The following is a 10244-nucleotide window of genomic DNA, read 5'->3' as shown; positions in this document are numbered from 1 at the left end:
CACAAAGCTTCCCTTTATAGAGTGGGATGATCGATAACAGACAACCAAACACCATGATCACTCTGGAAAAATATAGCAGGATAAAGGGCTAAAGGGTGACAGTGTGGGCAGAAGAGGACAGAGTGCTGCTCCTTTACATAGAGAGGTGGTGGAAGTCGTCTCTGTTAGGATGACAACTGAGCAGAAACCTGAAATCTCTGAGCCAACCATGTGGATATAACAGGGAAGAGGTGACCAGGAAAAATAAAAGTGCTTTGCTCTTTGAGCAACAGCCAGAAGCCCATTCAGAGATGGATTGCTAGGAAGCTGGGGAAAGATTGAGTAGGAACTACTACAGTGATGACAACATATACGTAAATGATATTCAAGAGTGAATGGCCTCTTTTGAACCAATCAGCCCATTTCCTTTTGGTAATGTGTTTCACTCTGCTTGATGTCCACTAGCAAGTTCACCTAAGTGCAGATGTTCAAACTCTGTAAAGATCATGTGCTTACAATGGAAGAGAAGAGACTCATTAGCTCATGTCCTCTATCTCTCTGGCAGAGCAGAAGAGAGGTTAAAAGGATCCTTAGTAATTTTCTACGACTTCAATAAGCTAAATCCATATAATTAATCATTCACAACCTCCCACTGCAGTACATCTAAGCATTATAATTTCCATTTTCTAGATGGAGAACTGGAATAATAAAGGAATAGTCAGTAATAAAGTGGAGGACTCCTGAGGAAGTTATTTTCAAGCCTAGTTTAAATTTTAGGCTCACTAACTTCACCATATGTTATTAGACTGGAAAACCCCAAATCATACCTTGGAAGAGATGCGAAACCCACATGGCTTTTTATGCACCAAGGCACTTAACAGCTTTTAAGTCAGTGGAGGAGAGGTGCTACTGAGCCCCTCTCCTGAGATCTTCTGGTCAACCAGATATGCATGGATTTAAGGCAGAAAGGTCAGCCTCACCATGTCAAGAATTCTGCAGTGGCATTTCTACAAAGCATGTCATTTTGAGCACAAAGTCAACAAGGTGTCTCTGTTAGGATTACGTTATCCGACTCAAGAAGAAGTATTTTAAAATGTCATGCTCTTATCATATAAATTTCAGAAACCATTTGAAATATCATAAAGAAGAGTATTAGCCAGAGGCACTAAGATAAAAGTCTTGTATTACAAAAGAAATAAGGAAATAAAACATTGGCAGGATATTGCAGGAGAGCACCCATACTGTTAAGAATATGAGCTTTTCGGGGTTAAACAGATGTGAGTCTAATCCCAGCTGAGTAGTCTTTGGCAAGACTCTCCATCTTTCTAGGTCTCAGAACTCTTATGTTTAAAATGGGCAAAATAGTAATACTTATTTCATTGGGTTGCTGTGGGTGTTAGAGAGGATAACACCTATAACTTGTTGAGCACAATTCCTGGCATATAGTAGGCAGTTAATAAACAGTAGCTATTGGAAAAATATTTAAATGATTATATTATTTTGTACACATAAGGAATAAATTGTATTAGACTCAATTTCAACCCTATTTAAAATTCTAAGACCTATGAAAGTCTCACATCTAATTCTTTAACGAGATCAATAAAATCATTCAACCTATTTTTTATGGTAACATACAATGTCAGTTTTATATACAATAAAAGTATTTTTAGTACAACTTCTTTTGTGAGGAATTCCTGGTTCCAAAAGTGGTCTATTATATCTGCACAATTCTGAATTATTTGCTTCCACCTAACATTTGACCATAAAATATGCTTTTAAGAAATGTCATGAAATAAATGGTTTTCATATTTTAAGCAATTTTTTTCTGTGTGTCGTTTCACCATTTTTCACTGGGATGAGAAAAAGATATTCTGCACAGTGAGAGGACATTGATTTAACCACAGAGAGACGTGTTACACATAAAGGAATTTTAAATTCAAAATGGTTCCTAAGACATATATACCCTTCAAATAAAGGTAATTCTGTATTTCATGCCAAAATAATTGGGTAGTAAAGGAAAAAAATGAACTTACCTAATCAGAGGAATATATAAGAATTTCAGGATGAAATTGGAGTTTTCTTTCTTGCAAAACTTAAAAGGCATGAGAAACACCTATTTTTTCTATTTATGTGACTTTATTATTTCTGGAAATTAAACAGAATAAAGCAAATGCATTTCTCCCTTCTGGATTATAAACATAATCTTGATACTGATTCTAAAATATAAAAGCTCAGCTTTCCAGAGGGATCAAGTGACTGGTACTCACATCCCATGGTTGTATATGCTTTGAAATCTAAGTAGGAAACCTTCCTGGTTTTATTCTGCTCGGGTGTCTGTGGGCTGGTTGGTGCTAATTTGGGTTAATTGTTGTCAGCTCCATTCCAAACTCTATCCCTTACCACCTCTTTTCACTTGTTTTCTCTCACTTTACCTACAAATGATTTCACTTGCCAAAAAAAAAAAAAAAAAAAAGGAGTATTTTAAAATGAGTCACCCTGAAGCCTCACTCTAGCAGGGGTGCTGGTGGCAGCGTATTAGATAAGGAGTTTCCCACATAAGAAAACACTGTGGAGTCTGTTTGGGAGTCCTCCTTGCCTTTTGTTTTATAGTTTAGCAGTAACCATCATATAGGAACGTGCTACTCAAGGGTGTAATTACCACTGCCTAGGGAAACAAGCTCATTTCCTGAATTAATTCTCAATAGAGTACATACTGAGAGTTGAATTTAAGGCAAACCACAATTATCAAAAGTCAGATCTAGTTTGGGTTTGGAAAAAGGATGGACTCGACAAACCTAAAAACTAAGATTTATCATCATTCTCGAAAGAAAATCAACTCTAGCATTTTACGGCATTTCCTTGTTGTCTCGGGCAGCCTACGATTGAAGCCATATAATGACTGGAGTGTTATTTCTGTTTAATAGATTATGAAGTCAGAGAGAGGCAGAGATGTCGAATGGTTACATAACAACCAAGAGCCTACGAGGGTGGTCCGATATCCCACTTGCTGCCTTTTCAAAATCTTCTGAGATTCTATTGATATTTTAGGAGCCATCTATAAAGACTACATCTGCCCTTTGAAGTAGAAATTTAACTACTAAGGTCCACAAAAATTGACATTTTTAGAAATGTAAAACTAGACATAAATCCATACTAATATGTGTACATAAATTGTTCCTTTACTTATAAAAAAGTGAAACAATCCTCAAGTTTCAGTAACAATCCTTATGTTTTGATACCAACATTCTTAGCAAAACAATAAAAACTTTTCTAAAAAATATAAACAAAGAAACACATAATACTTTAAAACACAGTTGAGGTAGAAAGCCAGGTTTTGTGTTGGTAGGATGGCTTCAAAAAAGAAAGTCAAACTACTGATCATGAGATAAAGAGTAGGAATTGCTTTTCAAAGAGACACAAAAGTGAAAGTTGAGGGATGCAGAAAAGATCCAGAGTAGGATAGGGCCCTGGTCATTATTCGGAAAAATTCTCAAGAAAATCTTCATTTTGTGGGATCCAAAAAGACAGAAACTAAAATCTCTGCTATGTGATTTTGAATGCATATTGGAGTTCAACAGTATGAAACACTTCCTGTGATCCTTAATTGACACGTCTTTGTTCAGTACATTCTTTCTTACTCACAAATGCTTTGTGTGAGTTGATCTTGGATGTGCTGATAGAAAAGTGAGAGGCTGATTTCTTCACCTGCGTTTTCACAACAATGGGCAAACTCATTATCACAGGCGAGAAAAAGTGACCAGTAAAATGTAAGACTTATTTTTACTTAATTCACAAGAATATCCCAGGGAGAGCTTAGACGCCCATGGGGTTTGGGGTAAAAATGAGGAGTTAATTTGCCAAAAGGGGAATTTGGTCTTTAGACACAGTGCCAGCCCGGTGAGGGGCATGGACGCAGGAGGCCATCCTGTCTTGGACTCTGTCCATTTTTCTCCCCTGCCACTCTCTTCATAGGGATTTTTGTCCTTATGAAATCAAGATAACTACTTCAATTCATGCACCATGTCTACAATCCAAGTGGGAAGAGGATAAGGTAAAATTTATGGGTCACCTGAGTTCTATTCTTTTGTGTCAAAAAACAATCCATTTGCAGAATCCCCACTCAGAAGACTTTTACTTACATGTCACTGACTAGAACTGGTTCACATGGCCATGCCTGGCTGGGGAGGCGACCACTTAAATGGGCACATCACTGCTCCAAACACTAAGGAACAGGTGCAAGAAAGGGGTAACACTCCAGAGGCTGAGGAACTCTAGATGGTATCGGGATATCAGCCCTCTCTTGAAGAACAATTCTTATAGAGCCAAAAGGTTCAGAGAACTGATGTGACATTCTCGTCGCTGTTTTAACAACCCTCTAAATGCTCCCCCTATTTCTATCATAGAGTTAATTAATGCACATGGTAGTTTCCTGGAATAGACTCACTCGTTTAGGTAAATCCCAAATGGATCTCAGGCAGCCAGTTAGGAATAAAAAGAAGTGGGTTGTGTACAGCTCCTGCATTAATTAGAACCCATCTGGTTTCATGAACGGACTCCAAAATCTCCACAAGCCAAAGGGATGCATTTTATCTGTGGTGACAATAGCAACACCTAAGGCTCTGTGTCATCCAACCTGATAATTACGAGGCCAGCCTGGCTGCAGGATCCATTTCCTGCGGGCCTCCCCAGGTTCCCCAATTCCTCCGTGTCTCAAGAAATCACTGAATTCCCTAACATGACTACAGAGACCTAGTACATGTTTTTCCTTGTTTAAAGAGACAATGTTGGGGCTTCCCTGGTGGCGCAGTGGTTGAGAATCTGCCTGCTAATGCAGGGGACACGGGTTCGAGCCCTGGTCTGGGAGGATCCCACATGCCGCGGAGCAACTGGGCCTGTGAGCCACAACTACTGAGCCTGCGCGTCTGCAGCCTGTGCTCCGCAACAAGAGAGGCCGCGATAGTGAGAGGCCCGCGCACCGCGATGAAGAGTGGCCCCCGCTTGCCACACTAGAGAAAGCCCTCGCACAGAAACGAAGACCCCCAACACAGCCAAAATAAATAAATAAAAATTAATAAACTCCTACCCCCAACATCTTCTTGAAAAAAAAAAAAAACCATCTCCTCTGTGAAGCCCTTCCTGACTCCTGACACTTACTACACCTTGTCTCGTCCTGTTTAAAAAAAAAAAAAAAAAGAGACAATGTTTTCCCTTTTGAGATTTTGTTAGCGTCGAATAAAAGATGGTCTTGGAAAATGGAGTCGGCTTTGCAGACGCCTCGGGATCGATCTTGTTTCTTCCTGACATAGTTTAACTCTTAGAAGGTGTGGGCATCGCGCTGGCAGCACCCACGGGCAGTGAGGACAGCAGGACTGTATTCTCTGAACTGTCGGGAGACCTCGGGGAAGTCACTCGACCTCTCTGGTCCTCAGTTTATCGTCTGTGGAGCCAGCGGTTCACCCTGGATGACTCTGAGGCCTCTCGGCTCGCACCCTCTCCCCTCTCCCCTCCCCCGCTCCCCAAGGCCAGACCTCGACTATCTATTCTTCAGTGTATCTTCTAAAAACCTCACGTGTATGCTGTGTAGATCAGTTGACATAGTTTCCTTTTCTTAAGAAGGCAAAGTATCGCTTGCCCATCACTTTCTATCATTGTCATTCGCAAAGAAGACTGAGAAGGTAGAGAGACGGTCTCAGCAAAGCCTGATAACAATTCCCAGCAAGTGAAAACAGAACCTGGGTAAACAAAGTCTCAACTTTTTCTATTCCTTTGTGCTGAGTCTAGCTTCACGGCCTCACGGTGGGCCACGGGCAGAGGCCTCACGCAGGGCCCTTCTACCCAGAGCTCCAGGCGTGAAATTGCTGCTGACACCCCAGCTCGCCACCCATACACCTGTGCACGGACGCTGCGCCCTCCCCCCCGAACTCCGCCCCCTCCCCAATGACAGGATCCCTGCAAAGCAGCCCCGCCCACCGCCTGTGGGGAGGGCGTGTGCTCTAGAGCTCGAGCTCACCCCTCTCCATTCTCTGATCAGAGCGTAAAGCTTTCCTCTGCTTTTGAAGCAAACTCGCTCTCCTTCTATTGGCTGGAGCAGCACCAGGCAGGAGGACCCTTGTTGGGAACAAACTGGGGAGGGTCGGCAACAAGATTTTGGCAAAGGCTAAAAAGCGAGAGTCATGTAAAAATGTTAGTTTACGTGTAGGCTTGATACTGAGTACAATCTTGATGATAATTAATTATAGTCACTCATCTGCAGTTTTATCTTTTCAGTTTTCCCAATTAGTTCGTGACAATTATTTATAAATGCATATGAATAGTTAAATATTCCTCATAAGGGATGAAAATGCACTATATACAAAAATGCATTATATGCAAAATTTCTATATACAAAATATGTGTAATAGTAGATGTGGAAACCCTGATGGTGGTTCCTAGAGCACAGGAATCTTTCTTGGTGGGGGGGATAGAAATGAAAAGTATAAAAAACAAATGATAAGCAATGATCAATGTAAGTGCACTATACTTAGTAATATAAATTAACAGACTGATCACTGTCTTTCTTTTTTCTGAAAAGAAATACCCTTTATATCTATTACTGTTCCATTTGTTCCATGAACAAGTTGCTAAAAAAAATCAATGTTAATAATTTGAGTTGAAGAAAATAGAAATTAATATGAAAATGTGATTTAAATATGCTAACTTCTATATTAAAATTTTACACTTTGCCCTATTTTGTCCCCTTAGATCTGAATTCTCTAAAACCACATATTTTTATTATTACCTCCAAGACGCTAATCATCTTTATATAAGGAAATTTATAATTAAATTTATAATTACGTAATTTATAATTACGATAATTAATATTGCTTAACAATTTAGTTATTTAGGGAAGCATTTTTCATTTAAATTCACTCTGCTACTCCTCCTGAAGTGTCTGCTTCAGTCCCCAAATTCCAAAAGGGATAAAACCCTCAGGGCATCCACCTGAACCTTGGGGAACGCTGATGACAGAAAAACCAACAGTCCCCACTGCTTCCTCCCTCACAGTAATGCAGTTCAGGTGGGTTAATTGACTTTTTAAAAGTCTACTCATACAAAATGCACACTAATTATTAATAAATGAAGAGTAATGTTTGAAGAAAAATATAGGAAATCATGACTAGGATACTTAGTAAAAAATTTTTTAAGACTGGAGTGAAGAAAGTTTTCTCCCCCATAATATATATTCATTCACTCGTGAATTCTATAAACACTTGTAGGATATACTCTACATCAGAAGTTTTGCTGGGGTCTAGTGATAAAATATAAATAGGACCATCCCTTGTCTCAAATATTCAAATACAATGGCGAGAAATAATCAAGAAAATCCATCATTGCGAGGACAGGCTATTGTAGATTAATTCAAGCCTATAGGAGAAGAATAGAGAGGCAACAGCACCAGACTGAGAAAGTCAGGTGATTTCTGGAATGCAGGAAAGACACTGAATCTCTTTATGGTTGCCAAGAGTCAATCTGGAAGGAAAAGAAGGTAAGAGGACACGGAAGCCCTCAGGTTAAAATAGAAGTTATTATAATGCAGACGGGTTCTCCAAAATGCCAATTTGGCACCAGAAGATACTTAGGCCAGAAAGTTCTTCATCAAAAGGAAGGTGAATTAATCTAGCATGTCCGATTGGAAAACTTAGATGTCTTAATGTCAGTAATGGTGATAGATGGGAAATAATATATGTGGTGACTGAGACAGGAAAGACCAAACTTCAAAGATACTTAAAGAGGAACTTATTTTGTTGAAAGTTGATCAACTGTAGTCTGAACTGATTGAAGCTAAAAGAAACATTAGGAAACCCTTGAAGCTTGCAGAACAAGAGATGGGAGGGTGGTGGTTAGCATTAAGAGCAATGGGCAATTTTAAAGTGGATCCAGAAAACTCTGCCTAGCAAAAGTGACAGACATTTAGGTAATTTCCTGATTCACAGGCCAAGAGCATCGCTGATATTCGATAGGTTCAGATTAACTAGACCTCTGCTTCCTGCTCTTACTGGATAGTTTCTGCCAAGCATCTGATCCTGTCCTTCCCGCGCTCTTGCGGTGGCTTGTGTGAATATACTCGATGACTTTCTTCTCCTCAGCAAGTGACTATAAGCCTCTCAGAGTCAGAGAACCATAGTCTTTTTGTTCATCGCTGTCTCTCTCGAAATCTGGCATGGTGTTCAGCAAAGGTTGAATTGCAAGAGTGAATGGTGAACTTCCCTGGCGGTCCAGTGGATAAGACTCCGCGCTTCCAAGGTAGGGGGCGTGGGATCGATCCCTGGTCAGGGAACGAGGATCCCACATGCCATGCAGCATGGCCAAAAAAAAAAAAAAAAAAAAGAGTGAATGGTGAGTGGTTATATTCATTTACAAGAAGGTAAGCTGAGCAAGTCCACCACTGTGGAAATTAGACAACCTGGCTTCTGCTCACGGGCTGGTCTCACCTCTCAGGCGCAGTATCTGGAACTCTGTTCTCTTTTTCAACCACCAGCAGCAGGCCCTCCTTCTTGGAAAGCCCTTGACAAGCCTGCTTACCTGGAAAACTAATTTTCCTTTGGCTGCCAGTTTAAGAGTCATTTAAGTGGCACAGGCCTCATGGCCAGGAAAACTGCATTTGATCCCTGCCTCTGCTGGAGAACAGGGTTGCCACTGCGAGTTCATAAGAAGGCGATGTATATAAAACAAACAGACCAATATCAGGCATGTAGGAAATATCTTTAAAATTTTCTTACGGAATTAGCTGCTTTCGCGATACTCAATTATATTGTACAAGTATAAATACACTTTATATCTCTACATAGCTTGAATCTATGGTGCTGTAATTATCTATTTACTTGTCTTCCTCATGAGAACATGAATGTCCATATTTAAATTTCTAGGTCACAAGATAGGTGTCTGGCACAGAGTCTGCACTTTATAAATATTAATTTAATGTATGAAGCCATGATTGAAAGATTAAGTAGACATGTAAATGTTTTTTTAAATATAAAACTGAGAAAATTTTTACATAAACACAATCAAATGACTTTACTGCAAAGCTTTATTATATATGTATAACATGTACATATATAATTCCACATACATTATAATACTTCAGATATTTACCATATTTATTTTTTTGTTGCTAGTCAAAAGTCAAACTAATAAACACTTAATTTTTACCAAGAGTCTGAGAAGCAGTACAGCAAAGTGTCGAACTGTCACGAAGCTGTGAAATCTATGGGTACAGCATTACTTCTATGTGTTATAGGTTTAGACTTTAAGCTTAGATTCATTTCAGAAGCAATATGTCAAATTATTTCAGGTTGGAAGACAGTACAAACAGTCACCTTATTCTGCAATGCTTTGGAAGAATGTGGGCAGGAGAGAAGAGATTTTTCTTCAGGAACAAAATTGAAAAGTTGAGTTTCTTGCTGCCAGTGACTGTATTCTCATATGTTTCTGAATACCTTCCTTATGAGGGAGGATCCAGGAAAAGACGGAAGGAATGACAGTGACCTAGCAGATCTCTAGAGTTAGAGGGAAAAAGCAAAACCACTGCTTGGTTTTCATCTAATAGTGTAGCTTGAGAGAATATATTGCCTGCAGGAAGATATGAAAATCAGCTGAAGCCTCAGGACCACGAGGTGGAGAACAAATCCCAGCTTTCAATGTCAAAGGTAGTTGGTGACAAGCAGCTGAGGGATTAAAAAATGTTAAGGGAAGACAGATTTTAGGAAGCCAAAAGTTACTGAACAAAGCAATAAAATTAAAACTAAGTGTTTCTCCCAGCCTAAAGATAATTTAGAGAAAGCAGGAAGGAGGAGGGAGCAAAAAAGATATTTTAGAGAAAGGAGAAGGGGCTGGAAAGAGGGAGAGAGACAGAGGAGGGTAGTATGTGCTACTCTAAGTCTGGAGCTGTCACTGGTACTTTTAAACATGTTATTATATAATTTGCACAAAAACTCTATAAGGTGGGTATTTTTGTTCATATTTCCTTTTTTTCCCCCCATATACTGACATTAAGATTCAGAGAGGGCAAGTAACCAGGAGACCTATAAAGTTCACAGATATTTTGATCGTAAAGCTCGAATTCAATGTGTTGGATGACAAAAACCTTTCTGATTTCTATGATTTTTTTTTTTTTTTTTTTGCGGTACGCGGGCCTGTCACTGCTGTGGCCTCTCCGGTTGCGGAGCACAGGCTCCGGACGCGCAGGATCAGCGGCCATGGCTCACGGGCCCAGCCGCTCCGCGGCA

Source organism: Monodon monoceros, unplaced genomic scaffold, assembly GCF_005190385.1.
Source record: "Monodon monoceros isolate NGI ecotype Baffin Bay Population unplaced genomic scaffold, NGI_Narwhal_1 Super_Scaffold_1, whole genome shotgun sequence".
Lineage (NCBI taxonomy): Eukaryota > Metazoa > Chordata > Mammalia > Artiodactyla > Monodontidae > Monodon > Monodon monoceros.
Note: the sequence above shows the minus strand (reverse complement) of the source record.